This window comes from Moschus berezovskii, chromosome 13 (assembly GCF_049115385.1).
Source record: "Moschus berezovskii isolate FMDL1 chromosome 13, NW_MosBer_1.0, whole genome shotgun sequence".
Classification (NCBI taxonomy): Eukaryota; Metazoa; Chordata; class Mammalia; order Artiodactyla; family Moschidae; genus Moschus; species Moschus berezovskii.
This window is the reverse complement of record NC_142472.1, coordinates 78,132,666-78,152,127: the sequence shown is the minus strand read 5'-3', so window position 1 is coordinate 78,152,127 and position 19,462 is coordinate 78,132,666. Positions and strand designations below refer to the sequence as shown.

Genomic DNA, 19,462 nt, shown 5'->3' with positions numbered 1-19,462 from the left:
CCTATCAATTTCTCTATGGATACCAGAGAAAGGCTAGTGCACACGTTTACTTACAGGTCAAAATCTATTCATGGAACAGATGTAAGAGCCACACATCAAGGTCATGTGGTTAGGCCTGTCATTTACAGCTTTAGAGTGATTTGTACAATGGCAAAATCAACAGTAGAACTAAAAAAAAAGAAAACTTGTAATATACCACGGATTAATTTTTCCCTTAGAGTGCCATGGCTGCCTCATTTAAGAAAATAGTCACTCTATTTGCCTTTTAGGCTTTCTTTCTTATTCATTTTGTCTTTATATTTACAGCAGCACCCTCAAAGGTTGTTGCAAAATATTAATAAACAAAACTGTCAATTATATAGGGTCAGGAGACCAGAAGTGGGTACACTCAAGTCCTGAAACTACATGCATGCATGCTAAGTCGCTTCAGTGTGTCTGACTCTTTGCAGTCCAATGGACCATAGCCAGTCAGGCTCCTCTGTCCATGGGATTCTCCAGGCAAGAATACTGGAGTGGGTGGTGGTGCCCTCTTCCAGGGGGTCTTCCACCCAGGGATCGAACCCCATCTCTTATGTCTCCTGCATTAGCAGGTGGGCTCTTTACCACTAGCCACCTGGGAAGCAAATACAGCAGAGTCCAAAAGGAAGAAGAAAGAGTCCTCTTATCTCCCAGCAAGGACTGGGCCAGTGAAAAGTCATTGAATGATAGCCTCTCAATTTTGTTTTCCCCTCTGTAAAAGAGTTCTCCTTCCCTTTCTGAGCAGGGGCTTGCACGTGGTTCATCATGGCTGCACTTTGAATTGCAGTTCTCTGCTGATCCTGAATAAATCTATCTCTGCTGGAGAAATATCTCTCTATTTCTTTCAGGTCAACCTAGTTCTTCAGGAAAATTAGTGAGTTTTGAAGGGAATATTGGTATAATTAACCCATGAGTACTATGAGATGCTACAGGAATGATTATAAGGACAAATAAAAATTAAAAATAGGACTAGCCTGATGGTCCAGCGGTTAAGAATCTGCCTGCCAATGCAGGGGATATGGGTTTGTTCCTTGGTCCTGGAAGATCCCACACACCATGGGGCAGCTTCAGCTTGTGCACACTACAGCCAGTGCTCTGCGACAAGACAAGCTATTGCTCCGAGAAGCCCAGGCAACACCATTAGAGAAACCCACACTCAGCTTAGTCAAAAATAAGTAAATCTGTCTACTTAAAATATATATATATATATATATATATATATATATATAAAAGTCTTAATTCTCCTCTGTGAAAATAAGGGAAAAAACTAGTTCTCCCTTCCCCAGTTTTCTTAGAGTATTTACATTGGAAAACTTGTCATTGTAAATATTTCTCATTGGCTTTTTCTCACCTTTTATGATGTAGGAATGGTTTTCTCAAAGACCTAGGAACCATCTCTTTGAAATGTAAACATTAAGAGAGACTCCCTGCCTGCTCAGTCCCTTCAGTTATGTCTGACTTTTCGCAACTCTATGGACTGTAGCTCGACAGGCTCTTCTGTCCATGGGGTTCTCTGGACAAGAATGTTGGAGTGGGTTACGATGTCCTCCTCCAGGAGATCTTCCTGACCCAGGGACCAAAACTGCATCTCCTACTTTTCAGGTGGATTCTTTTACCACTGAGCCACCATGGAAGCCCAAACATTAAGGGAGACTGCATCGCGATTTCCCAGTTTGTGTGAAAAGATAGGAGTTTAACTTCTGTGGGAACCTTGTTCTGAGTTGGAAAACTATCTGCTGTTACGAAGATGTGAGGTTTATTTTTTCTCCAGTAGCTGATTAGATAACACAGATGGCAACCCCAATTACCATATAGAGTTAGGATGTACATGTGTAGCAAATGGTGTCGTCAAGTCCTCTTACTTATGAACTAGTTATTGTTGATCTTGGTGGCTCAGACTGCCTGCAATGTAGAGGACTTGGGTTCAATCCTTGGGTCAGGAAGATTTCCTGGAGGAGAGAATGGACAACCACTCTAGTATTCTTGCCTGGAGAATCCCATGGACAAAGGAGACTAGTGGGCTACAATCCACGGAGTTGCAAAGAGCCAGACACAACTGAGTGACTAAGACTTTCTTTTCTTTTTTTCTATTGTTTATCTTAAAGACATGCATGTAATGAATCGCATCTACCAGCTTTGTAAGGAGTGAGCATTCTTGCCATCTTTGCAGTCTCTTCGAAGATGACCTACGATGCACATCACATTCTGATTTAATGCTGTTAAAAAGAAACAACAACCTCCAAATGGAATCCCCTATGTTAATCCCCACCAAGACTTAATAGCAAACCTGATTGCAGTTTCAGTCTTTCCCACAAGGAGAATTTTAAAACAATCAACTCAGAATTTCCTGATCGAGACTAGTGAGGTAATCTCCTGGCTAAGAGGCTTGCCTTCTCCTAAGGGAAGAGGATCTTGCCTGAAACTATCCATTATTTAAGCTCCCTTGCTTCCCTCTCCTTCTGCCTCTAAAAGTCCCTTGTTTTGTACAGCTCCTTGGGGCTCCTTTCTAGTTGTTAGATAGGATGCATGGTTGAGTGCTCAGTCTCTTTCATGACCAACTCTTCTGTGACCCCCTGGACTGCAGCCCACCAGGCTGGCCTTTCAATGGAATTCTCCAGACAAGAGTACCAGAGTGGATTGCCATTTCCTTCTCCAGGGGATCTTCCCGACCCAGGGACTGAACTTGAGTCTCTTATGGCTCCTGCATTGGCAGGCAGATTCTTTACTCACTGCACCACTAGGGAAGTGGGTTGGATAGGATCCTGCCCCATTTTTAAATTGTTGAATAAAAACAATTAGCTATTTAAATTTATTCAGTTGAATCTTGTTTTTTAGCAATGCTTCTTCAATATAAAAGTGTGGATTTCTGGGTTGGGACATTCTGATTTTAAAAATGGTTCCCCAACAAAATGTAGTTTAAAATAAACATATACCTTTTTAAACGAGTATATGTAGCAATCAACCTAGAAAAATATAACAGACTCTACTTAGGAAAATGTCTCCTGAAATAAGTTTATTCAGTCTTTTCAAGGTCTTGTCTATGGATAATGAAGAACTTGTATAAAAAAGGAAAATAAAATCTCTATCGTCAAGAATCTTGCTGGGACAGATAGAAATCCTATTTATCTTCATTAACATAATTTTCTGAATCTGTCATTACAGTTGAGTCTGTTGTGAATAAAAAATAAATACAGTTAGTAATGATATAAAAGGATTCTAAGAGTATAATTCAATAATACATTTCAAGAGGATCATTCAGTGTTTTCTATTTCGTCTTCCTGATTCATAAAGCTTCTGAGAAATGAGAATTGTATCAATAGGTAGAATCTAACAAAATTATTATAAATTATAATTAATTATTAAAATTAGTCATAGAATGCCATTAGCAAATCAGTATTTTAATCACTATATCATGAAATGACACATACATTTTATTACTAAGTAGAAGTTAGTGATGGGTTTTATCAAAACTGTGGTTTGGTGTTTATCTGAATGTTTTTACTGTTGATATAAACAACAGACATTACTTAATTCAATTAAATAGACACATATGGCATGGCAATTATGAAATACTAAATAGTGATAATCCTTCATTTTAATGCGGCCATCAGAGTGAGGAATGGAAAACGCAAGAGCAGCAAAAGGACTGTGAGTGTCTAACACTGGTGAATTTCTAGTGGGAAGTTTACAGGTTGGACTCATCAGAGGAAAGTTTCTTTTTCTCTCCAAAACCATAGTAAAATTATGGTATATAACCCTCTCATTGATATAAAATAGAGTGGAATACAAATACAGATACAAAGAATACAAATACAATTCTGTTTCTTTTTTTTAAAATTAATTAACTGATTAATTTGGCTGTGCTGAGTCTTAGTTGTGACCAACATGATCCTTGATCTTTGCAGCATGTGAGATCTTTAGTTATGGTGTATGGGATCTAGTTGAGTCCATGACCAGGGATCGACCTCATGTCCCTTGCACTTGGGAGCTTGGAGTCTTAGCCACTGAGACACTAGGGAAGTCCCCTGCTTCTTCTTCTTTTTTTTCTAATCAGGGTATAATTAAGTAACGTATTTCAGGAGAGTCATTTAAAGCTTATCTACTATTCCTGATCTCATAAAAGTTTATGTGAAATGGGAAATATGAGTAGTGTTCTAGTCAAAGTCTTCCACATACACACATTGAGTAATTCCTGAACACTGCCCAAGGCTTGCTGACACTGTGGAGTGTCTTGGACAATCACAGACTAAGAATTGTCGTATTAATACATTCTCTAAAATGAGGGATTTTTTCATTCTATTGTAGATGTAGAAGAGGAAAACTTTTCTTTCCTTCTAAGTTCTTTGGATGATCTGATAATTAACTTGACATAACCAAGGTTAACAGGAGAAAACAAATTTAATTCATACATACATGTGTGAGTGCTCAGTCACTCAGACATGTCCACCTCTTCATGACCTCATGGACTGTAGCACACCAGGCTCCTCTGTCCATGGGATTTCCCTCACAAGAATACTGCAGTGGGTTGCCATTTCCTTCCTGATACTGGGGCTCCCCTGATATCTCAGTTGGTAAAGAATCTGCCTGCAATGCGGGATACCAGGGTTCGATCCCTGGGTTGGGAAGATCCCCTGCAGAAGGTAAAGGCCACCCACTCTAGTATTCTGGCCTGGAGAATTCCAATCTCAAATTTTGGTGCTGGAGAAGACTCTTGAGAGTCCCCTGAACGGTAAAGAGATCAAATCAGTCAATCTTAAGGGAAATCAATCCTGAATACTCATTGGAAGGACCAATGCTGCCGCAGCAGCAACACACACTCCAAGTGCTTCTGTGTCTCTTTCTTGTTCTGGCCTGGAGAATTCCATGGACTGTATAGTCCATGGGGCCTCATAGTCACACATGACTGAATGACTTTCACTTGCCATTTCCTTCTCCAGAGCATCTTCATGAGCCAGGTATCAAATCTGCATCTCCTGCATTGGCAGGCAGGTTTCTTACCACTGAGCCACCTGGTACAGGCACCCCCAAATATGAGCCTTCCTGACAGTCAGGAGGTTGAGATTTATATGAATCCTGAGCTTGGAGAAGGGACTAGAAATCTGGGACTTCAAAGGAGAGAAAGACAAATCACAGAAAGATGGGAAGAGCAAATGTTTGGTGAACAAATGTGTGCCCTGCTATGCAGATAAGTCTGATGTAAACATTTGGTATTAGCTCTCTTCCTGGTACAGTTCAGTTCAGTTCAGTTCAGTCGCTCAGTCGTGTCCAACTCTCCACGACCCCATGAATCACAGCACACCAGGCCTCCCTGTTCATCACCAACTCCCGGAGTTCACCCAAACTCATGTCCAGAGTCGGTGATGCCATCCAGCCATCTCATTCTCTGTCGTCCCCTTCTCCTCCCGCCCCCAACCTTTCCCATCATCAGAGTCTTTTCCAGTGAGTCAACTCGTCGCATGAGGTGTCCAAATTATTGCAGTTTCAGCTTTAGCATCAGTCCTTCCAATGAACACCCAGGATTGATCTCCTTTAGAATGGGCTGATTGGATCTCCTTGCAGTCCAAGGGACTCTCAAGAGTCTTCTCCAGCACCACAGTTCACAAACCCCCATCTAAATTATTTTTGGCAGTTTAAAGAGAACTTAAAAGATAGTCTAGAGTCTGTTTGGCTTTGTTTTCACATGGCAAAATGACACATTCTGGGGCAACCTGCTCTAAACCCCATCATAAAACAGAATGGAACTGACAATGAGGTTTTTAAAAAGAACTGAGAAAACAAAAGAAAACCTGCCTGTTGCTAACAACTAGACATACTCACTTCAAGGCATACTAAAATTTTCTAGAATAAAATGCCATCAATAGCAGACTGCATGGTCTACCTCATGACCTACCCAAGAGGTGAGATCTGGTCAACAGTCCAGGATCTTAGGCTGGACATCTGTTTCCTAACTCTCCTTATTAGATATGAAGCTGCCTCTTCTTCCTCATGCAGAAATGTGACCATCCCTTTTTTTTAAGTAATTGGTCAATTCTAAGCATGCTCTGTGCCTAGCCTTGCTGATAGCTCTTGAGGGCACCAGGTATTTGGGACTTGCATACTTGAATACAGTTGAATATAGCACTAAATACAATTGACCCATGAAACACCAGGGCGTTCCACTTTTCAGCAACTCTAGGGGTGTGTCATTTCCACTTGCATCACATCTTCCTCACTCAGGGAGGATATTCTGAGTACTGGTTTTGTTTCATGGCTCAACTTTTAAACTCAGGTTAGCGGCTGTGAATCACAAAGTGGGATTAGGGGAAGGGAAAGAGCTGTGCCCCAGCTCACTACAGGTTCCCAGATCTGGCTCATATATGGTTAGGGCTATGGGATACTGCATGGAGTTTCAAAGGTTCTGGAGGAGATCAGAAAATACAATCTGCATGACGTATCCTGTGCTTTTCTGTCCCTCGTGGTATATCTCCAGTATTGGTAAGGTATAGAATTGATGCTTTCAAATTGTGGTGTTGGAGAAGACTCTTGAGAGTCCCTTGGACTGCAAGGAGATCAAACTGGTCAATTCTAAAGGAAATCAACACTAAATATTCATTGGAAGGACAAAGGATGAAGCTGAAGCTCTAATACTTTGGCCTCCTGATGTGAAGAGCCAACTCATTGGAAAAGACCTGGATGCTGGGAAAGATTGAAGGCAGGAGGAGAAGGGGACGACAGAGGATGAGTTGGTTGGGTGGCATCACTGACTCAGTGGACATGAGTTTGAGCAAGCCCCAGGAGATGGCGATGGACAGGGAAGCCTGGCGTGCTGCAGTCCATGAGGCCACAAAGATCCAGAAAGGACTGAGCAACAACAGCAACAACAGGAAACTTACCAGAGGGATCAACCTACTTCTCCAGGCTAGTTGGTCTCTGAGGTTCACCGTGAAGAAACGGGAAATACCTCTCAAGTGGCCAGCCAAGGAGTGGGGGCGGGGGTGTGGGGAGCGGTTCTTGGGTATCTCTGTCCCTTCTCTACCTTCCCACTTATTTTCCAATGAAAACCACACTTCACTCTGATAAAAGCTCAGATATTAGATGAGGTCCAATAGAATTAGATTCTGCTCAGCAAATTTTGTATGATTTAGCTTATAATTCTTCATAGAAGTGTTCAGAATAATGCCACAAAGGCTTAACAATTTGGGGGAAAAGAAAAGAAAAGAAATCATGACCTTCAACAAGGAAAAAGTGTAGATGAATGGAGCAAATCTCTTTTCTGGGCCATTGTTGGTTCTATCCTAAGATATCTGAAATCAATCAAGCACATTGGCTACAGCAAAGCAATACCATGTGGGGTTTTTTTTTGAAGATACATATCTGCTCTGTATCAGAGGTTTCTCTACCTTTTATTTTCAAATTTGACCCATTTTCTATGAAATAAACTTGGTGTTGGAGTGCATTTGCCTCCTCCTTACTCTCGGTTACATTACAAACCTACTTCCAGAAAACTATAACAAGTGGTATTATGTCTGAAATGTTTTTGCTGTATCCATGTTTTTTCTTTTTTCCATTGAGGAGTGAAGAATGGGAGTTTAAGTTTTCAACATTCATGTAATATGCTCAAACACTAATCTATATTATTGTTAACCATGCTTGCTTCTTAGGACAAACTTAGGGTGCCTCTATTTTCTAGCTGAAGTTATGCTTTGAATCTTTTAATTATAATGAAAGGAACATTCTGCAATATTAAGAGACATAAATCTGTCAAAAGTGTTGTATTTGCCCTTTTTAAAAATTTCAATAGACAGAATATATGTAAATAAAATCTACACTGTTTTCATCATTCTGTATGACAGAAGGATATTTCACTTGAAGCAGAATCCTGAGCTCCCAGCCTGGCATTGTTCCTTTGTAAACAGGAGCTGGCAATGGAGAAAAGCAACAAAGTATTGGGAGAAACTATTTCAGCTACTGTTCTAGTGAAATGGAGAGGGTGTCTTATCTACTCTTTTGTTTTTGTATCTCAGAGAGAAAGTATGAACTTCACTTAACTCTACCCACAACTTCAACTAATAGATTCAATTGACCACTCTCACGCAAAATTCCTTTTCTTACTAAGAGACATGCTTCCCTAAGTAGATTATAGAGATAAATATTCAAGTAGGACATTTGTATACTTTTCTTTTCAGTGCCTGCATCCTATAAGGTAGGATGTTAATTTAATTGGAACATCGACTACAATTTAGCAGTAATTTCTATTCCCTTGAAAGGGACACATCATTGTATGTTGGGTACTGGAAGGATAAAACCTCAGAAACAACTCTTTGAGGATCAAGCATAATCCCATTTAACAAATTATATTTAGTTTTAGCAATACAGTGTGAAATATGTTATTACCTGTTAATTATTTGATTGTCTTTATTCCAAAGTCAATTTTGAAAATCTCAGGATGTATTAATACTAATAAAGATGAACAAAGAAGGCCAGTAATTACTGTTACTACATCCTGAGATTTTTTTAGATGACCTTGGATTATCATTCAAGACCGAATCCTAAAGCAAGTAGGTCTCTACTCGCAGTTATGCTCATAATCTTAAAGTTCCATGTCACCAGTTTAGCAGATCTTTACTGAGCAACAATTCCTGTACGGTGATACTGCATTACTACTAAGATCCTGTACTATGCACCGAAGGGGTTGTAAAATGACCAAGACACAGCACTGTGGCTGCCTTACTCTGAATCTAAGGAAAACCAAACATGTAAAAATGACTTCAGGGGCTTCCCTGGGGGTCCTGGGGTTAAGAATCTACCTTGCAATGCAGGAAACACTGATTTGATTCCTGGTCCTGAAAGACCCCACAAGCTGCAGAGCAATTAAGCCTGTGTTCCACAGCTGCTAAGGCCAGTGTGCCTAGAGTCCATGCTCTGCAACAAGAGAAGCCACTGCAGTGGGAAACCCGGGCATTGCAACCAGAGAGTAGCACCCACTTGCCACAAACAGAGAAAAGTACAAAGTCCCAGCACAGCCAAAATAATAATCAAAAATACATAAACAAAAATTTTAAAATTACTTTAATAGTACTTATAATCAATAAGGTTATCTGTGTGTGGCTTGGAAGCTGTAAAGATCTATACAAAAGCAACAATTTGTTGTTTTCCTGTTATTATTTAAAGAAGGGAAAACTAACATAGGTAATTGAGAATAACTGATTTTTCTGGTAGAGGATAGTTAGTCAATTAAATTATTTATATATTTGGGATCTTAAATAATGTTAGTTTTTTTTTGTTATCAGTTAATATTTGATGGAAATTATGTTCTAGTTTAAAGGAAAGAATGACCAAGACATAGCAGCAGGGAAGCATAAGGTTTGTTTTGAGACAAACTAAGCCAGTTTAGCTAGAGTTTAGAATTATACAAGAAAACATCTAGAAGCAAAGCATGGATCCTGAAATAAGGGAGTGTTATTAAACACCAAGAGTAGGTGTTTATAAAATCATAAATACTATTGAGAAAAGCAGTAGCACCATCAGAACAATCAATGATGATACTTTGGCTCTACAATAGTGAGGGTGTGCTAAAACTGAAACTGCAATACTCTGGCCACCTCATGCGACGAGTTGACTCACTGGAAAAGACTTTGATGCTAGGAAAGGTTGGGGGCGGGAGGATAAGGGGACGACAGAGAATGAGATGGCTGGATGGCATCACCAACTCTGTGGACATGAGTTTGAGTGAACTCCAGGAGTTGGTGATGAACAGGGAGGCCTGGCATGCTGTGATTCATGGGGTCGCAGAGAGTCGGACACGACTGAGCTACTGAACTGAACTGAACTGAACCAAAGTGGAATGTGAGTGGAGAAATGTCATATGCTGCAATGTGTCTAAAAATCATGGCCATGTAGAACCTCAGAATGTGACCTTATATAAAAGATGTTATTAACTAAAGATTTCAAAATGAAATCTCTCAGACTCAGGATAGGTCCTAAGCGATATGACCAGCAAGTATCTTTGTTAAGAGGAGGAGAAGATACAGAGAGACCCAGAAAAGCAGGTGACATGAAATTGGAGGGAGATTGGGGTACTGTGTCTGCAAGTCAAACAATCTGAAGGGTTGACTGCAACCACCGGCATCTAGGATAGACAGAGAGAGACAAACGGGATGGTCCCCTCCCTCTCCACAGCTTCCAGAAGGTACTAACCCTGGTGCCTCACTGATTTCTAGCTCTGTTCTCCTGAACTAAGAGGGCATGAGCTCTGTTTTAAGCCACCCGAGTTGTGGTCATTTGTCATAACAGCCCTCGAAGACCAATGGTGGTATGGTGTTGGTCTCGCAGTCCTGTCTGACTCTTTGTGACCCCATGGACTGTAGCTCTCCAGGCTCCTCTGTCCATGGGATTCTCCAGGTAAGAATCCTGGAGGGGGTTGTCATGCCCTTCTCCAGGCTATCTTCCAGAGCCAGGGATTGAACCTGGGTCTCCCAAATAGTAGGCAGATTTTTTTGCCATCTGAGTCACCAGGGAATCCCAACAGAAGAAGCAAGAACAGACATCTAGGAGCAGCTTACTGAAAATCTACAGATAGAGAAGGTGGAACTAGAAGGCAGCATGTGGACTGGTTACACAGTTTGCTGTAAAGTTTGTGCACCTAAGACCCTCACTTCCGCAGCCTCCGCCAAGGCCCCTACCAAATTTTATATGAATAAGCTGGAACTTTTTTGTTAAATAAAACCCCTATATCATATGAATTACAAAGCCTTGACAAGCCTGTGTCTATATGATACCACAACTAGCCTATTCAAGTAGGCTGCAGTGTAAGAGAATCCAACATTTCTAGTCCTCTAATCTAAGAGGGTAGTGATATCTTTAATCAGACAGGGTAAATTTAAATTTAGAAAAAGAGCTTTGTGGAAATAAATAAAAAAGATGCTTCCTAATAATCTGTAATGTATTAATCCTTCAGGACCCGGTAGGTGCTGCATTTCTTTGGCAGTCTATATTTGCTGACCTGTGGTTAAAGAGGTTAGAGAAACTAGTATTATGAAACCTGGTAAGTGATGAAACAGGGGTATGCGTGCAGTGCAAATGGAGAGAAGCCGTTTACTGCCATTGTGGATTGGGAGAGTCTTTCTAGCTTCTGCTGTGAATTGGATTTATTTGGTCTTTTTCAGGGAAAAATAAAACTTTGTTGACCTGTGGTTGAGCCCCACGATCCTCAGGGAAGAGACTCCATTGTGTATTCTTCTTTGTATCCGCGATGTGGACTACATTGTACATCAAATAGGAGATGTTCATATTAAAGAATGGAGACTCCGAGTCTTGGATACTGATAGGCATTCAAATGCAGATATAAAGTAAGTGTTAAACATATGGGTCTTGATTTCAGGAAAAATATCAGGGTTGGTAACATGGATTTAAGTAATTAACACAGGTGCAATTTGCAAAAACTGTGGAATTGACCGAGATCCTGGAGGAACATGACAAAGGACAAGACCTGAGGACGGACTTTGATACATACAAGCACCACATTGGTTGCTGTGATGAGTGTAGAGAGGCATTTCTGACACACTCACTGTAGAGCCAAAGAGATACTTTAAATAAATATGTTCAATAAATTGGTGAAATTGAACTTTATTGTAACTCTGACTTTCTCTGGCTTTTTCTTGTTTGGCCCATCACTTACGGGAAATGTCAAGTGATTCTGAAGACCACCTGGAGTTGCTTTAACTTCAATCCCCTGAGAAGCCTCAAAAGGTCAAGTATCATCTCCTACTGCTTCTCAGATGCCTTTACATCACACTGAGTTCCTAGTTAATCTTCCCTATTCCTGTAAAATTCACCTGTGCCAATGCTCTAGGTAGAAATGACACATATTCTTTTAATTTTGGTAACCGAGCTTTTTCTCATACACTCAAGGGGATAATCCCACACTTTAAAAATAGGTTTAAAAATATTGAAAGCTATAAAGATTAGAATATCTCTTTCAAAATTCCCCACATTGAGTGGTAATAATTTACATGGTCTTAAAAATATATATGAATTTAGATTTCAAATATAAAGTAAGAAATCATTTTAAGTGAATTTAGAAATACAGGTAAAACATAACATTATAGTATATAAAATACATGTACACTTACAAATGTATATATACAGAAATCTAAACACACACATACACATAAACACCATCTGTGTTTATTACAGATAACAGTTCAATAAGAGTAATAAAAGCTTCCCTTGTAGATCAGTCAGTAAAGAATCTGTCTGCAATGCAGGAGACCCAGGTTTGATTCCTGGGTTAGGAAGATCCCCTGGAGAAAGAAATGGCAACCTACTCCAGTATTCTTGCCTGGAGAATCCCATGGACAGAGGAGCCTGGTGGGCTACAGTCCACGGGGTGTCAAGAGTAGGACACGACTTAGAGACTAAACCAACAACCACCACCACCACTGATAATGGTTGGTTCAACAACAGTAATAAAAGCTTTTACTGAGCTCTTACTGTATGCTAAGGATGAACTAAGTCACTCTAAATATCATTATCTTTATCCTACCAACAACTCTGTGAGGTAGATAATAGTTTTACATTTTTCAATTGTTACTTTGTACAGTCAACACAATAAAATCTTAAAGGAGTCTCAAAACAAACCAAAAATTTACTGTTCAATTTAATTTAATAAATGGTTTATTGTGAAGAAAGCTGATCGCCGAAGAATCGATGCTTTTGAACTGTGGTGTTGGAGAAGACTCTTGAGAGTCCCTTATACTGCAAGGAGATCCAACCAGTCCATTCTAAAGGAGATCAATCCTGGATGTTCATTGGAGGGACTGATGCTAAAGCTGAAACTCCAATACTTTGGCCACCTCATGCGACGAGTTGACTCACTGGAAAAGACTCTGATGCTGGGAAAGGTTGGGGGCGGGAGGAGAAGGGGACGACGGAGAATGAGATGGCTGGATGGCATCACCGACTCTGTGGACATGAGTTTGAGTGTACTCCGGGAGTTGGTGATGGACAGGGAGGCCTGGCGTGCTGTGATTCATGGGGTCGCGGAGAGTCGGACACGACTGAGCAACTGAACTGAACTGAACTGATCTTCCACTCAGTGTTCCATATGCTTAGATAAAATGTCTTACTTCTGCATAAGAATGATATTATTAATGCACTTGTGGACATCAAAAGAGCTATTTGTCCCCAGGGAAAATACCAGTCTCCATGCTGGAAGACAGAAACTAAACTGTTCAAAGTCTCTCCGAAGGAAGATTTTCAGCTTCTTAAAAACAGAACACAAAAATTGATAGCCAGTTACCTTTGGAACATGGTTATTTTTTCATTTTTCCTTCTTCTTCTCCTTTTCCATCTTCTAGTTTCCATGTAGACATTGACTCTATGCTTACTATTTCAAATAATCCTGGTTCAGATCAAAATGGGATCAAGAAAGGAGCAGACATGTATAAATTTCATCCTTGCTATTCCCCAAGACATGTTCCTAACTCTTTAATTTTAGGGGCCTGGCTGCTAATCAGTTTGGGGGAAAAAAGAAAGGTGAGAGTGGGGTGTGAGGCACCAAGACCTGGAGAGCTGGCGGCTGCCTCCATGTCCCATGTCTCTGTGATGCTGGGCTTTGAAGCGGCCCAGTGCTGCCTGGCGGGGGCCACATCAGCTGTGATGGCTGCCGCAGTGAGGAAGGAGGAGGCTGCAGTCCTAGTCTTGAGAGTCACATGTGTATTTCCAGGATCTTCACCCTGGGGACCTGATGGGGAACCTGGAAGCAAAATCCACAGAACACAGAACCCATCACCTCTCCTCCCAGGCTGCATCCTCAAGTTTCTCAATCTCTCTGGCCTATACACAGCCTCCAGCATGAGCTTCTGGCTGCAGAAACTTCTGCTCCTGGAAATTGAAAAGGGTATTTTAGCTCTGCTAGGTCAATAAGGAGAAATGTCAAAGTGTCATATTTCTGTTGGGTATATTTTTATGTTTGTGTCCTGCACAGTTTTGCTTTTTGCTTATTTTATCTTCAGTGAAGTGACTCAGTTGTTTAAGAATGTATCCATCAAGGGATCTGGGCCTGTGGATCATCCAGCCTCCCCGCTCTATCTTATCCCTGTTTCACATTAAGTCAGGTATTAGAATCATAGTTCAATGCAAACAAAATTGCCATGTAATAGTTAATCATATTAAAGATCCAGAGGAAGGAAATGTGAAATTCCCTTCTGGATTAGATATTATTTTTAATGATAGGCATCAGGAATTATGATACTTAGGCTATCAGAAAAATGCCTTTCTATTTGTATTAGTCACTACTTAGGCTACCATCAAGATTTGTCCGACAGAGGAGTGTAGCGTGTAAAGAAAAGTCGTAACTCTCAGACTTGGGTTGTCTAGTCAAAGCGACACTGAGCCGCCAGCGTCGCTCTTTGTTTCTGTGATGAAGCTCTGTTGGCCCTGTTCAAGACGAGGAACAGAGTCGCAGCACACCAGCACATCGTCTGCGTGACATCATCTTTGTGGATAATGAGAGTGGCTTCGGTGATTTGAAAGGAGAGCTGGATGAGTATGTCCAATAACGCCTCTCTGGAAACATTAAAGTAAAAAGAAATGTAACTAAACTGTTATGGGTTGGTTGGCGAAAGAATGATTAGAGCAGTCCGTGGCCCAGGAGTTCTGGTGTTCCTGGACAGCCATTGGGGGTGAATGCAATATGGCTTCAGCCCTTGCTGGTGATCATCCAGGGGGATCAGCTGCCCCACAAGTGATCTTATCAGTGTGGACACACTTACCTAGAGTTCACTGTCCTCTACAGGACAGGAAGGATTCAGCTAGCAGATGCACTTCAAATGGGATCCTATTCCTCTTTCTGAGCTAGGAAGGCCAGAGGACTCACAAAATCACCTACACCAATAAAGTCACTTAGAATGGCTGGAGGGTTGTTTGCCTTGAACAGATACTATTCCACTGACTTGGACAGGGTGACAGTAGCATGGATGCTGGGGGAGGAGAATATTTGGATATATAATTTAGGATCTGAGTGTGTGGAGGTAAGTTCTTCATCATCCTTTGCTCTAGAGTAGGAGATGTTTTTTGAAAAAGGTGATCATATGTATTTCCTAAAGGCTAGGACTTTAGGACACATAACTCTCATGTTGGTGATTCCTTGATTAAATAAATACAAGGAATATTATTTTTCCTCCAGACCTGATCTCAGGACCAACAACTAGGGAAGTAATGAGTGTGTAGAACAGAGGAAATGGAGAAGGCAATGGCATCCCACTCCAGTACTCTTGCCTGGAAAAATCCCATGGACGGAGGAGCCTGGTAGGCTGCAGTCCATGAGGTTGCGAAGAGTGGGACATGACTGTGCGACTTCACTTTGACTTTTCACTTTCATGCATTGGAGAAGGAAATGGCAACCCACTCCAGTGTTCTTGCCTGGAGAATCCCAGGGACGGTGGAGCCTGGTGGGCTGCTGTCTATGGGGTCGCACAGAGTCGGACACGACTGAAGTGACCTAGCAGCAGCAGCAGCAGCAGAACTGAGAAAAAAACCTGAGTTGTAAATTAATTAAATGACACCTGGATAATATATACCTATAAATGCAGATATCAACACAAGGGCAATTTGAACGTGGACACAATCAGTTGAGAAATCGGTGTGAGAAGAACCGGTTAAGAAACTGTTGCTTAGCACAGGGTATTGCTGGTGAATTTGAGATTCTTGCTTCATTGGAAAGAAATGGGAAACAAAACAATAGGTAAGAAGTGGATTTATTGACAGAGAAACTCACTTCACAGACAGAATGTATACCATCTCATAAGGTGAGAACTTTGAAAGATGGTGTGGTTAAGTTTTAGGGGCTGGGTAATATCAGAGGCTAATTAATGGAAAAATTCCAATTATTTTGGGAGAAAGGGTGGGTATTTCCAGGAATATGACCTCCAGTCACTTTTTGGCCTTTTATGGTTAGACTTAGAACTGTCATGGCACTGGTGGGTATATCATTTAGCATGTTAATGTATGACAATGAGCAGATACTGAGGTTCAGGGTCTACTGGAAGCTGAATACTCCACCATTTGGACCTAGATGGTTCTAACCAAATCTTTGTCATGCCTTATGGCCATGTCATTCTTTTAAAGATTGTGCCCTCCTGTTTCAAGAGGAAAACCAAAGGATATCAGAAGAGACCTGAGGAGGCTATGATCTAAAGCAAGATTTGATTACTTCACAATATGTGCTGGAATTTGTAGTTTGGAAAGTAGGATATGAGTGCAACTGCCTTATAAGCAAATAAACATTTACGGCTTCATAATCATAAGTGATCTACTTATTGTGCAAGAAAGTTTGCCATATATTAGGAATTCAAAGATGAACAAGACTAAGCTGTTTCCCTAGAGAACATATAGTATACCAAGGGAGATAAAAAGATGATCATGCTGCTAATCAATTCATTCAATAGAAGACAAAGTGAAGAGGGAGAGGAATTAAAGGTGACTCCCAAGAGATGGGAGTGAATGTTGATTTCACCAAAAGTAGTAAGATTACGTAGACGAGCACAGCTGGCAAGGAAGGCAATAAATTAGAAAAGTGAAAGACAAAGTACAAATTTTGTGGAGCATTTAAAACATTTTTTTGTGAATAAATGAATATATTGCTATCTAGAGTAGTAATGGCTCAGATGGTAAAAAATCTGCCTGCAATGAAGGACATTTGGTTTCAATCCCTAGATGGGGAAGATCCACTGGAGAAGAAAAATGGCAAACCACACCAGTATTCTTGCCTGGAGAATTCCATAAACAGAGGAGTCTGGTGGGCTACAGTCCATGGGGGTCACAAAGAGTCAGACCCAACTAAGTGACTCACACTTAGAGGAGTATTACATCAATAGGGTTACACCTACAGACAATATCAGAACTGAAGATAAAGACTTCTCTGTCATCCTAATATGGTAGGAAGACTTTATACCACAAGATCAAATGAAATAAGAATGCACACTTTTTATAAATTTGCAGTGTAATGAGAAATTGATTTAGAAAGTGTTATGTGTGGCTGAGATTAAGTCACTTCATTTTGGTTCCCAATTTGCAGTAAAATTAAAAAATAAAATTAAGAACTTTTTCCAGTGCTAGCATGTATTTTGAATGAGTTCCATTTCTTTTTTTTTTTTTCTTTTCCACTTCTGTCTCCACCAAACTTTGAGAATATTCTTTTAACAAACAAGAGATAAAGCAAGGTTAACATAACTAGGATTGTTTTCTAATGTCAATTTGTCATGAATTGCTCACTGATGGTTCATGCTACACTGGAAAAGGTAGTCATTAAACAATTTTAAAACTGCTCCTATTCTAAGCTGGAAAAACCATCTTATTCCCATTTCTGCTACAACTGTGTGGCATTTGTTCTCTTAGAAATCCAAAGGACAGATCCGTGGAAGCCCTGTTGATCATGGTGTTGGAATCTTCTATACCTTCTCTTGTCAAGGTTGTCAAGTTTTTCTCTATAAAAACAATGGTCAGTTTCTACCATGTGGAACAGCATTAAGTGATGATAATAGAATAGTTAGCCTTACACAGAGTGCATGCTAAATTGCTTCAGTCATGTCTGATTCTTTGTGACCCTATGAACTGTAGTCCGCCAGGCTCCTCTGTCCATGGGATTCTCCAGGCAAAAATACTGAGTGAGTTGCCATCCCCTTCTCCAGGGAATCTTCCCAACCCAAGGATCAAACCTCCATCTCTTATGTCTCCTGTACTAGCTGGCAGCTTTTTTACTGCTAGTGTCACCTGGGAAACTCCCACACACAGAGTAGGTGATAGTATTTATTTTTAATTCAAATTACTTGTTTATTCCAAAAGTTAAGATTTATTTTAGCAGTGTTCAGTATATGGTTCTGTGTTAAAGAATGCGAAAGAACCTCTGAATGTTGATCACATAACTTTGGATTTGAACAACAAATACGCTAAGAATGAATAAGAACTTTCAGTTCAGTTCAGTTGCTCAGTCGTGTCTGACTCTCCGCGACCCCATGAATCACAGCACGCCAGGCCTCCCTGTCCATCACCAACTCCCGGAGTTCACTCAAATTCATGTCCACAGAGTCGGTGATGCCATCCAGCCATCTCATTCTCTGTCGTCCCCTTCTCCTCCCGCCCCCAACCTTTCCTAGCATCAGAGTCTTTTCCAGTGAGTCAACTCATCGCATGAGGTGGCCGAAGTATTGGAGTTTTAGCTTTAGCATCAGTCCTTCCAATGAACACCCAGGATCGATCTCCCTTAGAATGGACTGGTTGGATCTCCTTGCGGTACAAGGGACTCTCAAGAAGCATAAATCAGAAATACAGCAGGTTCTTAACATCATTGATCATATTTTTAAAATGCAATAGCATGGGTCACTGACTATAAGTGTGATTTAAATTAACATGACAGTCATTCTCTAATTACATAACACTATAATATTATGTTTCCTCATTGCCAATTCAGAAAAATGCGTTGTAGAGTATGGCAGTATATTATGCCAAAAAAATATGGACTAAATCAGACTTGAAAACAAGGAAAGTAAAGCTGAATACAGGTGAGTGTTTTGAATGTGATGGATGAACACCTCTGAATGTTAAATATTAAGAACTGTGCATCAAACTGCTTCCCAAGGGAAACAAAAAATTCAATTTCATTGGCAAATTAAAATTAGAATCAAAAGTCTCTAAAAGATACACACACTTACCTTTGTGTTTAGTGAAGGCAAGTAGACTACTAGTTAACTTAGCAGATCTTTTACATCTGTACATGTCTTGCTTCCTTTGCTTCCGTAAATACTTATAATCATTATTTCTGGACCAAGACTGATATTTTGCATTTAAATTCAGATACTCTATTACCTTATCTCCTCTAAACCTAAAGTAAGTACAGACATTGTGTATTTCTGAATAATTTATCACATTGAGAAGCTGCACAAGTATAAATAACAGATTTAAAACCACAATTGACAGAGAGGGCATTCTGCAATGACAGGATTCAGAGTCCAGAATTTTAAAGAGTTTTATTCAATTCTAAAAAGCTTGTTCTTCTTCTTTTTATCCAAGTTAAGTAAAATTATTTAATCAAACCTCTTTATGTTTGTTCTGAATATTGCCAACATTAATTAAGCTCTTATGTGGTGAGACACTAGCCCACTAAATCTTTATATATTTTATACTGTCCTCAGCATTCTTATAAGATAGATATACGATCTCAATATTAAATATTAAGGAACTGAGGAATAGATGATATGTAAGTAATATGTCCAAGTTTATATAGCTAGCAAATAATAGAATAACTTAACAAATAATAGAATCAAGATGGGAAATTTTGACTCCAAAGCCACTTTGGAGTCACTTTGACTCCACTCATGCGCTTCTCCAAAAATTTGTAATCAGTTCTTAACTGCTTCAAATATTAAGTGTTTACTTTAGGTAAAATATAGTTTTCTCCAAAATGATA

The 19,462-nt window shown here is 40.1% G+C and overlaps 1 pseudogene; it reads left to right on the top strand.

The window, feature by feature from the left end:
• Window positions 1-1,074: 1,074 nt before the first annotated feature.
• Window positions 1,075-17,527, top strand: LOC129556193 (polypeptide N-acetylgalactosaminyltransferase 11-like; annotated as a pseudogene).
• Window positions 17,528-19,462: the final 1,935 nt, after the last annotated feature.